The following is a 17,354-nucleotide window of genomic DNA, read 5'->3' as shown; positions in this document are numbered from 1 at the left end:
TTTGTCTCCACCCATTCAGCATCGTTCACACCCTCTTAAGCTTTAGCCCCACCTGTCTCTAAAGGTTGATCCTAGCATTCTGTCCTAACAAAAGCAGTCAAGCACTCAAGCTAACTGGCTGGTTAGCTTGCTAGCTACTTCCAGACACAAATGAGAGAACAGCTAACTGACCATTTTACTCTCCATAGCAGAGCTAGTTAGGCTGTTTTATGTTATCCACAGCGTTGGTGATTGCAACTGTGCTGCAACTGTAAATTCGTCACCTATTGTACGCTCTGGCACACTCAGATGAGAGTACTCTGAAATCGGAATAGATAGCCAGAGCTATCAACAGTTGTCGCAGTGACATTCTATTGAAATGGTAGCTAGGTAAACAATGAGCCATCATCCCAACTCAATACGTTACTACCCTGCATGAATCTGCAGGTACAGTTGAATTTGGAAGTTTACATACAGCTGGGCCAAATAGTTTTTCACAATCCCTGACATTTAATCAGAGTAAAAATTGTCTGTCTTAGGTTAGTTTGGATTTTAAAGAATGGCAAATGCCAGAATAAGAGAGAGAGGAAGATTTATTTAAGCTTTTATTTATTTTATCACATTCCCAGTAGGTCAGAAGTTTACATACACTCAATTAGTATTTGGTAGCATTAACTTTAAATTGTTTAACTTGGGTCAAATGTTTCGGGTGGCCTTCCACAAGCTTCCCACAATAAGTTGGGAGATGTTTGGCCCATTCCTCCTGACAGAGCTGGTGTAACTGAGTCAGGTTTGTAGGCCTACTTGCTCGCACATGCTTTTTCGGTTCTGACCACACATTTTCTATAGGATTGAGGTCAGGGCTTTGTGATGGCCACTCCAATACCTTGACTTTGTTGTCCTTAAGCCATTTTGCCAGAACTTTGGAAGTATGCTTGGAGTCATTGTCCATTTGGAAGACCCATTTGCGACCAAGCTTTAACTTCCTGACTGATGTCTTGAGATGTTGCTTCAATATATCCACATAATTTTCCATTCCTCATGAAGTCATCTATTTTGTAAAGTGCACCAGTCTATTTTGTGAAGTGCACCGCCACGTGCACCCCCGGTGTTCTTCGGCTTGCAAGCATCCCCCTTTTCCCTCCAAACATAACGATGGTCATTATGGCCAAACAGTTCTATTTTTGTTTCATCAGACCAGAGGACGTTTCTCAAAAAAATATGATCTTTGTCCCCATGTGCAGGTGCAAACCGTAGTCTGGCTTTTTCTATGGCGGTTTTGGAGCAGTGACTTCTTACTTGTTGAGCGGCCTTCAGGTTATGTCGATATAGGGACTCCTTTTACTGTGGATATAGATACTTTTGTACCTGTTTCCTCCAGCATCTTCACAAGGTCCTTTGCTGTTGTTCTGGGATTGATTGGCACTTTTCGCACCAAAGTACGTTAATCTCTAGGAGACCGAACGCGTCTCCTTCCTGAGCGGTATGACGGCTGCGTGGTCTCATGGGGTTTACACTTGCGTACTATTGTTTGTACAGATGAACATGGTACCTTCAGGCGTTTGGAAATTGCTCCCAAGGATGAACCAGACTTATGGAGGTCTACAATTTTTTTTCTGAGGTCTTGGCAGATTTTTTTTTTCTTCCCATGGTGTCAAGCAAAGAGGCATTGAGTTTGAAGGTAGGCCTTGAAATACATCCACACGTACACCTCCAATTGACTCAAATGATGTCAATTAACCTATCAGAAGCTTCTTAAACCATGACATCATTTTCTGGAATTTTTCAAGCTATTTATAGGCACAGTCAACTTAATGCATGCAAAACTTGGACTCACTGAAATTGTATACAGGGAATTTTTATTGAAATTATATGTCTGTAAACAATTATTAGGAAAATTACGTGTGTCATGTACAAAGTAGATGTACTAACCGACTTACCAAAATTATAGTTTGTTAACAAGAAATTTGTGGAGTGGTTGAAATACGAGTTTTAATGACCCCAACCTAAGTGTATGTAAACTTCTGACTTCAACTGTAGCTAACCAACCAGGTTCAATGTTTGCTAGCTAACATTAGGCTATAACTAGCAAAGCAAATGGCTCTGAGAAACAAATAATATTACTACACAGATCATACATGTAACGTTAGCTAGCTGACCCAACAACAGCAGTCAAGCAGCAAGCTAACTGGCTAACGTTGGATAGCTTGCTAGCTACTTCCATACACAAATGAGAGAACAGCTCACTGTCCATTTTACTTGCCCTATTGAAATGAATACATGCATAGTGGAGTCTTTTGTTAGCTAGCAAAAAATGTAACCATAATCCCAACTCATGACGTTACTACCCTGCATGAATCTGCAGGTAGCTTATCAACCAGGTTCAATGTTATCTAGCTAACATTAAGCTATAACTAGCAAAGCAAATGGCTCTGAAATACAAATAATAAGATCATACACGTAACTTTTGCTAGCGAGCCAGCCAGCTAACATTAGCTAGCTAGCTAACAGTACACTTTAACTTGAAATGAAATTGATATTCTGTCAAAATTAGAAATGTGTAATATCTGAATATGTAGCTAGCTAGACTATCTTTTACATCATGGATGGACGCTTCTCTCTGTCACGGATGCCATGGTTTCCCTAATTTGAAGATAAAATCAAATCAAAATTGATTGGTCTCATACACGTGGTTAGCAGTTATTGCGAGTATAGCGAAATGCTTGTGTTTCTTGTTCCATCTCCTTAGTTAACTTTAATTCCACTGATTTCAAAACTACAGAAAGTGGAGAGCAACACTTATGCAGTTCTACTACACAATATATATATATATATATATATATATATATATATATATATATATATATATAAAAGATGAGTTAGACAGGATTACCTACACATACTGACCAGCTCAAATAGACAGAAGCATGCTACATGGCAAGACCAATCCGAACTAATTTCTCGGCATGTCCAGCCCACTCATTATCTCAGCCAATCATGGCTAGAGGGAAGGTTGCTGTCTTGTTCTGTGGCTAAACCAACTAGGCTTGTAATTTAACAATTGTATTCATATTGCAGATGGTATACAAGTTTGTTATTAAGGCACATGAAAGTTCCCATGTTCCAGAAGGCATTTCTGCAAAAAAAAAAAATTTGATAAACAAAGAAGTTTATGCTTAAATGGCTCTCCTGTGAAGTAGTGACCTGCGACATGTGCCAAGTTTCCTGAAATGAGTCACATACTGTAATTAATCATAGGTCACATTTCATGGAAATCTGGAAACACTGGACAGTTACTTAGATTTTTAGATACACGTAAGGTTTGCTGAGACACAAGGAGAGAGGTTCATTACTCATTATTGTGCTTATCACTCTTTTGAAAGTAGGATAATGTGGTAGAGAGGGACTTAGCCATCCGCTACACTTGTATAGTCTCAGCCAGGAGAAGGGAGAAAGGTAAGTGAAGTGTATCTAGGCTATTATATGCCACTCTCTCCCAGAGCCACTTATGACGTGATGAAAAATGTGTCTGAATTGCTTGCATCACTCTTTCTCTCTGAAACAATGATGAATTCATTATGCAAGATAGATTTTGACATGGTATGGAATCTGAAACTGAATGACTGTATTCTGTTCGGTTTTGTGATGTGAAAGTCTGTTTACAACAATGTCGTTTACAGAGTACAATACACATAGAATCAATCAGAAGAGGACTAAAACATATTCAGTCTTAAATTAAATTATTCATAATTGAGTGAGTGGTTTTGTTTCAGTATCCTAAACCACATTTTCTTTGCACGTACTACAGCTCTCTTGTCACGTTCTGACCTTAGTTCTGTTGTTATGTCTTTGTTTTAGTATGGTCAGGGCGTGAGTTGGGTGGGTTGTCTATGTTCGTTTTTCTATGTTGTGTTCTGTGTTTGGCCTGGTATGGTTCTCAATCAGAGGCAGGTGTCATTAGTTGTCTCTGATTGAGAATCAAACTTCGGTAGCCTTTTCCCACCTATGTTTCGTGGGTGATTGTTTCCTGTTTTGTTGTTTGTGTCACCATTCAGGACTGATTCGGTTTTCATTTACATTCACTTTGTTATTTTTGTATTGAGTCGTGTTCAGTTATTATTAAAGTATCATGGACACTTACCACGCTGCGTATTGGTCCGATCCTTGCTACTCCTCCTCAGAAGAGGAGGAGGAAAGCCGTTACAGAATCACCCACCACCAAAGGACCAAGCAGTGTGGTATCGGGCAGCAGCAGAAGTCTCGGGACTCATGGACATGGGAGGAGATTCTGGATGGCAAGGGACCCTGGGCACAGGCTGGGGAATATCGCCGCCCCAAGGCAGAGCTGGAGGCAGCGAAAGCCGAGAGGCGGCATTATGAGGAGGCAGCACGGCAGCACAGCAGCGCGGCTGGGACGAGAGGCAGCCCCAAAAATGTATTGGGGGGAGCACACGGGGAGTGTGGCTAAGTCAGGTAGGAGACCTGAGCCAACTCCCCGTGCTTACCGGGTAGAGAGGTGGACCGGGCAGGCACCGTGTTATGCCGTGAGGCGCACGGTGCCCCCGGTGCGCAGGCATAGCCCGGTGCGTTACATCGCAGCGCCTCGTATCGGCTGGGCTAGAGTGGGCATCGAGCCAGGTGCCATGAAGCCGGCTCAGTGCGTCTGGTCTCCAGCGCGTCTCCTTGGGCCGGGGTACATGGCACCAGCCCTCCGCACGGTGTCACCGGTTCGCCAACACAGCCCAGTGTGGTCTGCCGGTATCGTCCTTCACTCTGGGGCTGCCGGAATCGCCCTTTACTCCGGCGCTGCCGGAGTCTCCCACCTGTCCGGTGCTGCCGGAATCTCCCGTCCATCCGGGCCCGCTGCTAGGGTCCCCAGTCCGAGGTCGGCGGAGAGGGTCGCCGCTCTTAAGGCGCTACGGAGGCGGGTTAAGAAGCGGGTAAAGACTATGATGGAGTGGGGTCCACGTCCCGCGCCAGAGCCAGAGCCACCACTGCGGACAGACACCCACCCAGACCCTCCCCTCTGTGTTTGGCCTGGTATGGTTCTCAATCAGAGGCAGGTGTCGTTAGTTGTCTCTGATTGAGAATCATACTTAGGTAGCTTTTTCCCACCTGTGTTTCGTGGGTGATTGTTTCCTGTTTTGTTGTTTGTGTCACCATTCAGGACTGTTTCGGTTTTCGTTTCCATTCACTTTGTTATTTTTGTATTGAGTCGTGTTCAGTTATTATTGAAGTATCATGGACACTTACCACGCTGCGTATTGGTCCGATCCTTGCTACTCCTCCTCAGAAGAGGAGGAGGAAAGCTGTTACATCTCTCAGTAAGTAATGAGTTTAGTGAGTAATTTACCTGAAGAGGGTCTTTTTTTCCAAAAGAATGGCTGCTGGGAAATTCCTTTTCCCTATCAAACAAATGGGTTTGTACCAAAACTCTAGTGCTGAATTACTAATCGACCCCTAGCCTGTATTACTCTGGGTCCACCCGTACATAGAATGTATGCATGCATGATTTTAAGTTGCTTTGGATAAAAATGTCTGCTAAATGGCATATTTTATATTATTGAGGAGGATTGGATAGGTGATGCTTATTGCTTCACCTTGCTTTCTGATTGGCTGGGACCATAGAGATAGATAGAGGACTCATCTTTATATTAGTTCCGATATAGCTTTGACAGCATGGGCAGCGCCATTGAGGCTATCTACATTTTGAAGTAGTCTGTTTTTTTCACGATTGTTTTACCAATATGACTCAAAGGGGGTCACCAGGAGGGATCAGCCAATGAATTTGGAAGAACACCCAGTGAACTACATAAAAATAGTGGAAGCTCTCAACGGCACTTCCCATGCTAATACTGCCTTTTTGCCACTAGAGGCCTCTATCATTCTCTATGGACGAGCCTTAGGTGCCTAGGGCTTAGACTAGGGTTGTTTCTGGATAAGATCTATAGAAAGATCAGAAGTAACCATGCATCACCCATACTCTCTGTGTCCCCCCTCCCCTCTTTACCAGCAGATGGTGCAATCGAGCCATTCAGTCAAATCATGTCCCTCTCAGATCATCACACAATCAAAACTTCAGTCCCCTGGGACTGCTGTATTTGCTGTTGGTGTTGGTTGCCCTGTCTCACTGAGACTACAGTAACAAATTAAGTAATTCAGTAGGTAATGACTGAAATGTTTCTGGTTCGAATCCCCGTGCCAACTAGGTGACTCAACCCTTGTTGTTCTGGATAAGAATGACATAAATGTAAGTAATTGTCTTTACTGGCTGGAGAGAGGGACCTATAGGTCTCAGAGGAAACAGAAAGGAGGAATAACAGCAGAGACTGTGGTCTCCAGGGAAAGGAGCAGTGTGCTCTTAAATCAAACTAGAAACTGTCATCTCAAAGTAGGCTATGTATTGTGTACCATAGTAAACAAAACAAAAAATGCTGTGAAACTCATTAGCAAAAGGGCCCTTTTAATTTTATTTCACCTTTTTCTGCAGTCCTTTACCCAGTTTCAAAAAATTACCTTGATGGATGGCTCTGTGTTTGTGTGGCAGTGAACAATGACAGTTGTGCTGTAGTAGCTATAATGTTACTTGCAACTGGGGAAAAATATTCAAGCACTGAAGGTGAGGCCATTAAAAGAATTTCCCCAGTAGAGAACCTAACATGCATAAACAACACACACATTCTCTCACTCTAATACACACACACGCACACACACACACACACACACACACACACACACACACACACACACACACACACACACACACACACACACACACACACACACACACACACACACACACACACACACACACACACACACACACACACACACACAGCTTCTTTGCTTTACTTCAGCTCTGTGTGCTAAAACAGGTCAACATGAACCCCACTCACATATATACTGTATCTATGTATAATATTAAAATGCTAATGATTTCAGATGGGGTGCCAGCCAGATATCCATGTGGTTGTGAAATTTAATTGTGCCATACATACTAAAAGGGATTCATGAGTTCTTCATTTGTAATGCAGGAATTTCAATAGGCATCTGTTTTTCTATACACACAATTATGCTGTCCAGGAAGGAGCTACATTAATAAACAATGGAATTCAGGCCCATTTTAATAAGCCCAATTGTTTTGGTTTCTTTCATTCATTAAAAGGATTTATAACTTTGCCCAACTTCCCAATTTACTGCTCTGTTGTAAATATACCTATTTGCTCAGTATCTAAATGCTGATGGGTATATTTGACGCTCGGATACAATGTCGTAATTTGATTGGCCAAACAAGTTATTGACTAATCAATCTCTAATTGCATTCTTTGTTGTTAGCAGCTGTCTGTGTAATCTCTAATGTTTTCAGTTTACATTAGAGACACCAGGACAATGTTTCACAATCTGAATAAATGGAATTCGGGCAATGTGTGTTTACACAGCCGTTTATTCATGCTCTGAGATAATGTGACTCAGGAACTCAGGACAACCATCTCCGCAGCACTCCCCCAATCAGGCCTTTATGGTAGAGTGGCTAGACGGAATCCACTCCTCAGTAAAAGGCACATGACAAGCCCGCTTGGAGTTTGCCAAAAGGCACCCAAAGGACTCTCAGACCATGAGAAACAAGATTCTCTAGTCTGATGAAACAAAAATTGAACTCTTTTGCATGAATGTAAAGCGTCACGTCTGAAGGAAACATGGCACCATCTCTATGGTGAAGCATGGTGGTGGCATCATCATGCTGTGGGGATGTTTTTTAGCGACAGGGACTGGGAGACTAGTAAGAGAGAAAGATGAACAGAGCAAAGTACAGAGATGAAAACCTGATCCAGAGTGCTCAGGACCTCAGATTGGGGCGAAGGTTCACTTTCCAACAGTACAATGACCCTAAGCACACAGCCAAGACAATGCAGGAGTGGCTTCGGAACAAGTCTCTGAATGTCCTTGAGTGGCCCTGCCAGAGCTTGGACTTGAACCCGATCTAACATCTCTAGAGAGACCTGAAAATAGCTCAACATCCAATCTGACAGAGCTTGAGAGGATCCTTTCAAGTGGAGAAGAATTGGAGAAACTCCCCAAATACAGGTGTGCCAAGTTTGTAGCATCATACCCAAGAAGACTCGAGGCTGTAATCGCTTCCAAAGGTGCTACAACAAAGTACTGAGTAAAGGGCCTGAATACTTAAGTAAATGTGTTCTTTCAGTTTTTTCTTTTAAACATTTGCAAAATTATATATTTTTTTCTTTGTCATTATGGTGAGGTATTATGTGTAGATTGATGAGGAACAATTTTTATGTAAACAATTTTAGAACAAGGCTGTAATGTAACAAAATGTGGAAAAGGAAAGAGGTCTGAATACTTTTCGAATGCACTGTAATTAATTTGGGGTTTTCCTCTTTGCATGAGGCAGGCAGGCAGGCAGGCAGGCAGGCAGGCAGGCAGGCAGGCAGGCAGGCACACTCACTCTTTCTATTTTTCTCACTCTCTATAACTCTGACATTCTCCTTGGCATTTCTGAAAAACAACTCCTCAGTTTCAATCTCTGTAACCTCAATACACACTCTGACCTCCCTCCAAACACCAGTGAGCCCTGCCCTCCCTCCCGCCCTCCCTCCTAACCTGAGATGATTGATATACTGTATAAGACCCCTGGTATGCAAGGTTACTCACTACCTACTCAATGTCCATCTGGACCCTGTAAAACAGCAACTCACAACTTATTTTGTCTGTACTGGCAGGGGAGTAGATAACACAGTCGGACAGTGACAGTCCCATCGTGAGTGCCAAAACTGGCTGAAAATCCACCTGCTGTGTCACTTTGACAAGCTAGTCATTTTCCTGAAGTTCCTCACCATTCACAGCTCTCTCCTCAGAACTCAGACGAAACTGTCTGGAACTGAGATAAAAATATGAATTAATATTTTCAGCGCTTTTTGGCAGTCCAATTTGTCTTTCATTTGAACGCCCAGAAAAAAAGTTTGAAAGGCAGAAAAGAAGCCCATTACACATATGAATAACCGTGAAAAGAATTGACCTATAAAATGTGCAGGAGAGTAACAGGGCCAAGTGGCCTTTCAACTGCACTTAGGCCGACCACTGAATTGATCAACCATTCACTCAGGCATAATAGACCCCAAAGAGTTGCAGAGGAGGTGATTGTGTAACAAGGTAATGTTATTACTCACTCTTTTGCAGGTTTTATTATATAATTTCTTCTATCCTAGCCAAATTTCCTCATCTGCTTACATGCACCTCCCTATATCAAGGTGTTTTGGTACTTCCCTTACGCACTACACTTTTCCGCGAACTAACTTTTACTATACCACAGGTCAGTATAATCTACCAGTCTAACTGTTAATCCTTCCCTCAATCCACCATTCATTGTGACAATAGTGGTAGGTGGATTCTTTGTCTAGATCTGCAATAAGCTAACTGTCAATCATACCACACATAAAAGCATTCAAAGCTGCATCAATTTTCAATATGAGTCTACAAGAACAAATAGGAATAGCTGATAGGCAGCAGAGAGGCCAGGTGCATCATTGCGCATGAAAGAACAGTGAAGATAGCGCCGTATTGGATGGCTGCCGTTTTGCAAGCTCCGACCCAACTTTGTTATTTTTGTTTATTTTTACTATATTTTCACAAAATGTATCCACTATTATTTCTTACAACCGACAAAAACTCTTGAACATCAGATCGGCAGTTACTTACCCCAATTCCGGCTTCTACTTTGACTCATCTGCCGTGATCAGACATGGCAGCTCTGCTTCTAGCTTCGAAACAACTTTGCAGTATTTATTATATATTTGTGTTTTTATTTCTTACATTATTAGCCCAGAATGATTTTTGTGTTATTACAGTGACTTGCGAAAGTATTCACCCCCATGGCATTTTTTCTATTTTGTTGCCTTACAAACTGGAATTAAAATAGATTTTTGGGGGGGTGTGTATCAATTGATTTACACAACATGCCTACCACCTTTAAGATACAAAATATTTTTCATTGTGAAACAAACAAGAAATAAGACAAAAACACAGAAAACTATTCACCCCCCCAAAGTCAATACTTTGTAGAGCCACCTTCTGCAGCAATTACAGCTGCAAATCTCTTGGGGTATGTCTCTATAAGCTTGGCACATCTAGCCACTGGGATTTTTGCCCATTCTTCAAGGCAAAACTGCTCCAGCTCCTTCAAGTTGGATGGGTTCCGCTGGTGTACAGCAATATTTAATAAGTCATACCACAGATTCTCAATTGGATTGAGGTCTGGTCTTTGACTAGGCCATTCCAAGACATTTAAATGTTTCCCCTTAAACCACTCGAGTGTTGCTTTAGCAGTAAGCTTAGGGTCCTTGTTCTGCTGGAAGGTGAACCTCCGTCCCAGTCTCAAATCTCTGGAAGACTGAAACAGGTTTCCCTCAGGAATTTCCCTGTATTTAGCACCACCCACCATTCCTTCAATTCTGACCAGTTTCCCAGTACTTTACGATGAAAAACATCCCCACAACATGATGCTGCCACCACCATGCTTCACTGGTTTGCGCCAGAGATAGCGTTTTTCTTGATGGCCAAAAAGCAACATTTTTGTCTCATCTCACCAGAGTACATTCTTCCATATATCTGGAGAGTCTCCCACATGCCTTTAAGCAAACACCGAACATCTTTACTTATTTTTTTCTTTAAGCAATGGCTTTTTTCTGGCCATTCTTCCGTAAAGCCCAGCTCTGTGGAGTATACAACTTAAACTGGTCCCATGGACAGATACTCCAAGGAGCATTGCAGCTCCTTCAGGGTTATCTTTGATCTCTTTGTTGCCTCTCTGATTAATGCCCTTCTTGCCTGGTCTGTTAGTTTTGGTGGGTGGCACTCTCTTGGCAGGTTTGTTGTGGTGCCATATTCTTTCCATTTTTTTATGATGGATTTAATGGCGCTCAGTGGGATGTTCAAAGTTTTGAAACTTTTTTATAACCAAACCCTGATCTATACTTCTCAACAACGTTGTCCCTGACCTGTTCGGAGAGTTCCTTGGTCTTCATGGTGCCACTTGCTTGGTGGTGCCCCTTGCTTAGTGGTGTTGCAGACTCTGGGTCCTTTCAGAACAGGTGCATATATACTGAGATCATGTGACACTTAGATTGTACACAGGTGGACTTTATTTAATTCATTATGTGACTTCTGAAGGTAATTGGTTGCACCAGATCTTATTTACGGGCTTCATAATAAAGGGGGTGAATACATATGCACGCATCACTTTTCCGTTTTAAATGTTTAAGTATTTTTTGAAACAAGTCATTTTTTTCATTTCACTTCACCAATTGGGACTATTTTGTGTATGTCAGTTACATGAAATCCAAATAAAAATCTATTTAAATTACAGGTTGTAATGCTACAAAATAGGAAAAATGAAAAAAATGAATACTTTTGCAAGGCACTGTACATACACTGTACATACACTGTACATACAGCCAGAAAGAGCGCCGGTAGCTCACCAGCATTCCGACCAGAAATACGACTTTCCCGGATTGTATTTTTCGTTCGTACCCCCCAAGGCAACTGAACTTATTCAAAAGGCTGCTCCAAGATAGAGCCGGTGGAGAAGAGGTAAATCTAGTCTGACTCAGGAGGCGTGCACACCATCCACTGCTTCCTCGTATGTTGCTCACTAATGTTCATTCCCTGGACAATAAAGTAGACAAGCTCAGGGCTAGGATCTCCTCTCTGGACCTCCTTCCAGAGAGACATCAGAGACTATAACATACCCTGTTTCACAGAATCATCCCTCTCTCCACATGCATTGTCCCCATCCATACAGCCAGCTGGCTTCTCAGTACATTGCGCAGACAGGAATAAAGAAGAAAGGCAGAGGTGTATGTTTCATGATTAAGTACTCGTGGTGTGATTGTGATAACGTACAGGAACTCAAATCCTTTTGTTCACCCGACCTAAAATACCTCACAATCAAATGTCGACCGTATTACCTCCCAAGAGAATTCTCTTCGGTTACAGTCACAGCCGTGTATATTCCCTCTCAAGCCGATACCACAACGGCCCTCAAAGAACTCCACTGGACTTTGTGCAAACTGGAAACCACATATCCTGAGGCTGCCTGTATTGTAGCTGCAGTTTAACCATCGCAATTCTGAGGAAAATGCTACTGAAGCTCTATCAACACATTGCCTGTAGTACTTGTGGTGATTAATTTCTTTACTATCAAATGAGGAGAGATAAACTTATCACACAAGTTTGAGTTATACCTAAACTAAATCTTTATTCACTTATTAATAAGGGAGCAGGTCAATACAACACACACATATAAAGTGAATCGATTGAGCGCTCTACGATAATGATGGCTGGTCGACGAATCAGCCTCAGATGATTCGTTGAGAGCCCCGAGACAAAGGTACAAAGGTCTTTTATAGCCAAGATACACCCCCTTCAGTCTACATGACAAACAACAGATGCATGGAATGGGTCACATGATTAAGATTTGTATGAAATATACTTATAATTGACAGCAGACAGTACCTGCTGTTTTTATTGTGTAGAAACCAGGGTCTGGCCCCGAGCCATCTCTCCCTGGAACCTTATAGAACAGAAATATTAACTCATGCTCTGGAATGCGGTATCACCCAAAGAAATTGTAAATCTCCTGTCAGTGTTAAATCTCCCAGAGGCCCACTTTCAGTACACACAGACACAATAGAGTTATAAGAACCTCCTATTCTGTTACATAAAACAACCATTTGATGCAATTACAGTATTATAGCATAATCTTGCAAATTTGTTCTCACATACTCAAAAACTCTACCATTGTCTCTCTCCCTTCCGGGATGGCTACAAGGCCCTCCCCTGCCCTCCCTTCGGCAAATCAGATCACAACTCCATTCTGCTCCTCCCTTCCTATAGCCAGAGACTCAACAGGAAGTACCCGTGCTAAGGTCTATTCAACGCTGGTCAGACCAATCGGAATTCATGCTTCAAGATTGGTTTGATCTCTTGGACTGGGTTATGTTCCGGGTTGGCTCTGAGAATATCATTGACGTATACGCTGACATGGTGACTTAGTTCATCAGGAAGTGTATGGGGGATATTGTTCCCACTGTGACTATTAAAACCTACCAAACCAAAAACTGTGGATAGATAGCAGCATTCATGCAAAACTGAAATCGATAACCACCGCATTTAACCATGGTAAGGTGACTGGGAATATGGTTGAATCCAAACAGTGCAGTTATGCCCTCCATAAGGAAATCAAACAGGCAAAAGTGGAGTCGCATTTCAACGGCTCAGACATGAGACATATGTGGCATGGACTCCAAACAATCACGGATTACAAATGGAAAACCAGCGGACACTGACGTCTTGCTCCCTGGCAAGCTAAACACCTTCTTTGGCCCCATTTTGTTGATAACACAGTGCCACCGACGCAGGCCGCTCATGAGGACCGTGGGCTCTCGTTCTCCGTGGCTGACGTGAGTAAGCCATTTAAATGTGTTAACCCTCTCATGGCTGCCGGCCCAGACGGCATCCCTAGCCGTGTCCAAAGAGTATGCCAGACCAGATGGCTGGAGTGTTTACATACATATTCAATCTCTATTCCAGTCTGCTGTCCCCACTTGCTTCAAGATGTCCACCATTGTTCCTGTACCCCAGAAAGTAAAGGTAACTGAAGTAAATGACTATCGCCCCGTCCAACTGGCCTCACAAACGTAGACCACGTGTAACCACACCAACACAGGACCTCCACGTCCGGCTTCTTCACCTGCAGGATCATCTGAGACCAGCCACCCAACAACTGATGAAACAGGAGTGTTTCTGTCTGTAACATTTAAGGAGTGTTTCTGTCTGTAACATTTATGCTGCAGTAGTTTATGTGTCAGGGGGCTAGGGTCAGTCTGTTATATCTGGAGTACTTCTCCTGTCTTATTCGGTGTCCTGTGTGAATTTAAGTTTGCTCTCTCCAATTCTCTCTTTCTTTCACTCTCTCTCTCGGAGGACCTGAGCCCTAGGACCATGCCTCAGGACTACCTGGCATGATGACTCCTTGCTGTCCCCAGTCCACCTGGCCGTGCTGCTGCTCCAGTTTCAACTGTTCTGCCTGCGGCTATGGAGCCCTGACCTGTTCACCGGACGTAAAATCTGTGCCAGACCTGCTGTTTTCAACTCTTTAGAGACAGCAAGAGCGGTATAGATACTCCCAGGCCCACCCATGGCTGCGCTCCTGCCCAGTCATGTGAAATCCATAGATTAGGGCCTAATTTATTTATTTTAATTGAGTGATGTCCTTATACGAACTGTAACTTATTAAAATCATTGAAATTGTTGCATGTCGCACTTATATTTTTGTTCAGTATATATTTATACCCCGGACTCTGACATTGCGCATCCTAATATTTATATATTTCTTAAATCCATTCTTTTACTTTTAGATTTGTGTGTGTTGTTGTGAATTGTTAGATATTTATGCACTATTGGAGCTAAGAACACAAGAATTTCGCTACACCAGCAAAAATGGACGAGGCAAGTGGAAGGGGGAAGAAGTAAGGAACTTTTCTGTCGGCCCTGCATTAAAGACCAGAATTGGTTAAAGAAAATTGTGAAAAAAAAAAAATCTACCAGTTTCATTTAAGGACCAAAATATTGCCAGCGGTGCCAAAGATATTGCAAAATAGTTGGGAATAGATTTTTTACCTTTATTTAACCAGGTAGGCCAGTTGAGAGCAAGTTCTCATTTACAACTGTGACCTGTCCAAGATAAAGCAAAGCAGTGTGACACAAACAACAACACAGAGTTACACATGGAATAAACAAATGTACAGTCAATAACGCAATAAAAAAAATCTATATACAGTGTGTGCAAATGAGGTACGATTAGGGAGGTAAGGCAATAAATAGGCCATGGTGGCAAAGTAATTACAATTCAGCAATTAAACACTGGAGTGATAGATGTGCAGAAGATGAATCTGCAAGTAGAGATACTGGGGGTGCAAAGGAGCAAAAAAAGAAATAGCAATATGGGGATGAGGTAGTTGGACAGGCTATTACCAGATGGGCTATGTACAGGTGCAATGATCTGGGAGCTGCTCTGACAGCTGATGCTTAAAGCTAGTGAGGGAGATATGAGCCTCCAGCTTCAGTGATTTTTACAATTTGTTCCAGTCATTGGCAGGAAAGAACTGGAAGGAAAGGTGGCCAACGGAGGAATAGGCTTTGGGTGTGACCTGTGAAATATACCTGCTAGAGTGCGTGCTATGAGTGGGTGCTGCTATGGTGATCAGTGAGCTGAGATAAGGCGGGGCTTTACCTACCAAAGACGTATTGATGACCTGGAACTAGTGGGTTTTTGCGATGCATATGAAGCGAGGGCCAGCCAACGAGAGCATACAGGTCGCAGTGGTGGGTAGTATATGGGGCTTTGATGACAAAACAGATGGCACTGTGAAAGACTGCATCCAATTTGCTGAGTAGAGTGTTGGAGGCTATTTTGTAAATGACATCGCCAAAGTCAAGGATAGGTAGGATAGTCAGTTTTACGAGGGTATGTTTGGAAGGAGAGTTTACAGTCTAACCAGACACCTAGGTATTTGTAATTGTCCACATATTCTAAGTCAGAACCGTCCACAGTAGTGATGCTGGACGAGCGCGTAGGAGCAGGCAGAAATCGGTTGAAGAGCATACATATAGTTTTACTAGCATTTAAGAGCAGATGGAGGCAACGGAAGGAGAGTTGTATTGCATTGAAGCTCGTGTGGAGGTTTGTTAACACAGTGTCCAAAGAAGGGCCAGAAGTATACAGAATGGTGTCGTCTGCAAAGGTGGTGGATCAGAGAATCACCAGCAGCAAGAGCGACATCATTGATGTATACAGAGAAAAGAGACGGCCCTAGAATTGAACCCTGTGGAACCCCCATAGAAACTGCCAGAGGTCCGGACAACAGGCCCTCCGATTTGACACACTGAGCTCTGTCTGAGAAGTAGTTGGTGAACCAGGCGAGGCAGTCATTTGAGAAACCAAGGCTATTGAGTCTCCCATAAGAATGTGGTGATTGACAGAGTCGAAACATTTTGGCCAGGTTGATGAATACGGCTGCACAGTATTGTCTTTTATCGATGGCGGTTAGGATATCTTTTAGGACCTTGAGCGTGGCTGAGGTGCACCCATGACCAGCTCAGAAACCAGCTTGCGTAGCGGAGATAGTACGGTGGGTTTCTAAATGGTCGGTAATCTGTTTATTAACTTGGCTTTCGAAGACCTTAGAAAGACAGGGTAGGATAGATAAAGGTCTGTAGCAGTTTGGGTCTAGAGTGTCTCCCCCTTTGAAGATGGGGATGACCGCGGCAGCTTTCCAATCTTTGGGGATCTCAGACCATATGAAAGAGAGGTTGAACAGGCTAGTAATAGGGGTTGCAACAATTATGGCGGATCATTTAAGAAAGAGAGGGTCCAGATTGTAGAAACTGGATGGACACATAATATACAGTAGATGGGAGAGGTTGAGGATAGAGAAAATAAAAACAAGCAAAATATAACTATTGTAAAATAGATTATGTCCGTAAAATGTATATAGTATGTATAAGCTAGAAGTAGAAGCCTAAGTGTTGTTGTTCATTAGTTTACTCCAATTAGAGGAGGGGAGATAGGGTAAGCGGAAAATAATAATGGAAAATATATTTCAAAAAGATGTGTGTGTATATAGTACCAGTCAAAATTTTGGACACACCTACTCATTCCAGGGTTCTTCTACATTGTATAATAATAGGGAAGACATCAAAACTATGAAATAACACATATTAAATCATGTAGTAACCATAACAGTGTCAAAATATATTTTATATTCTTCAAAGTAGCCACCCTTTTCCTTGATGACAGCTTTGCACAGTCTTGGCATTCTCTCAACCAGCTTCATGAGGTAGTCACCTGGAATTAATTTGAATTAACAGGTGTGCCTTGTTAAAGGTTAATTTGTGGAATTTATATCCTTCTTAATTTGTTTGAGTCAATCAGTTGTGTTGTGACAAAGTAGGGGTGGTATACAGAATATAGTCCTCTTTGGTAAAAGACCAATTCCATATTATGGCAAGAACAGCTCAAAGAAGCAAAAAGAAATGACAGGCCATCATCACTTTATGACATGAAGGTCAGTCAATTCGGAAAATTTCAAGAACTTTGAAAGTTTCTTCAAGTGCAGTCGCAAAAACCATCAAGCGCTATGATGAAACTGGCTCTCACGAGGACCGCCACAGGAAAGGAAAACCAGAGTTACCTCTGCTGTAGAGGATAAGTTCATTAGAGTTGCACCTCAGATTGCAGCCCAAATAAATGCTTCATGCAGTTCAAGTAACAGACACATCTCAACATAAACTGTTCAGAG

This window comes from Oncorhynchus kisutch, linkage group LG23 (genome assembly GCF_002021735.2).
Source record: "Oncorhynchus kisutch isolate 150728-3 linkage group LG23, Okis_V2, whole genome shotgun sequence".
Lineage (NCBI taxonomy): Eukaryota > Metazoa > Chordata > Actinopteri > Salmoniformes > Salmonidae > Oncorhynchus > Oncorhynchus kisutch.
This window is presented reverse-complemented; position numbering follows the sequence as displayed.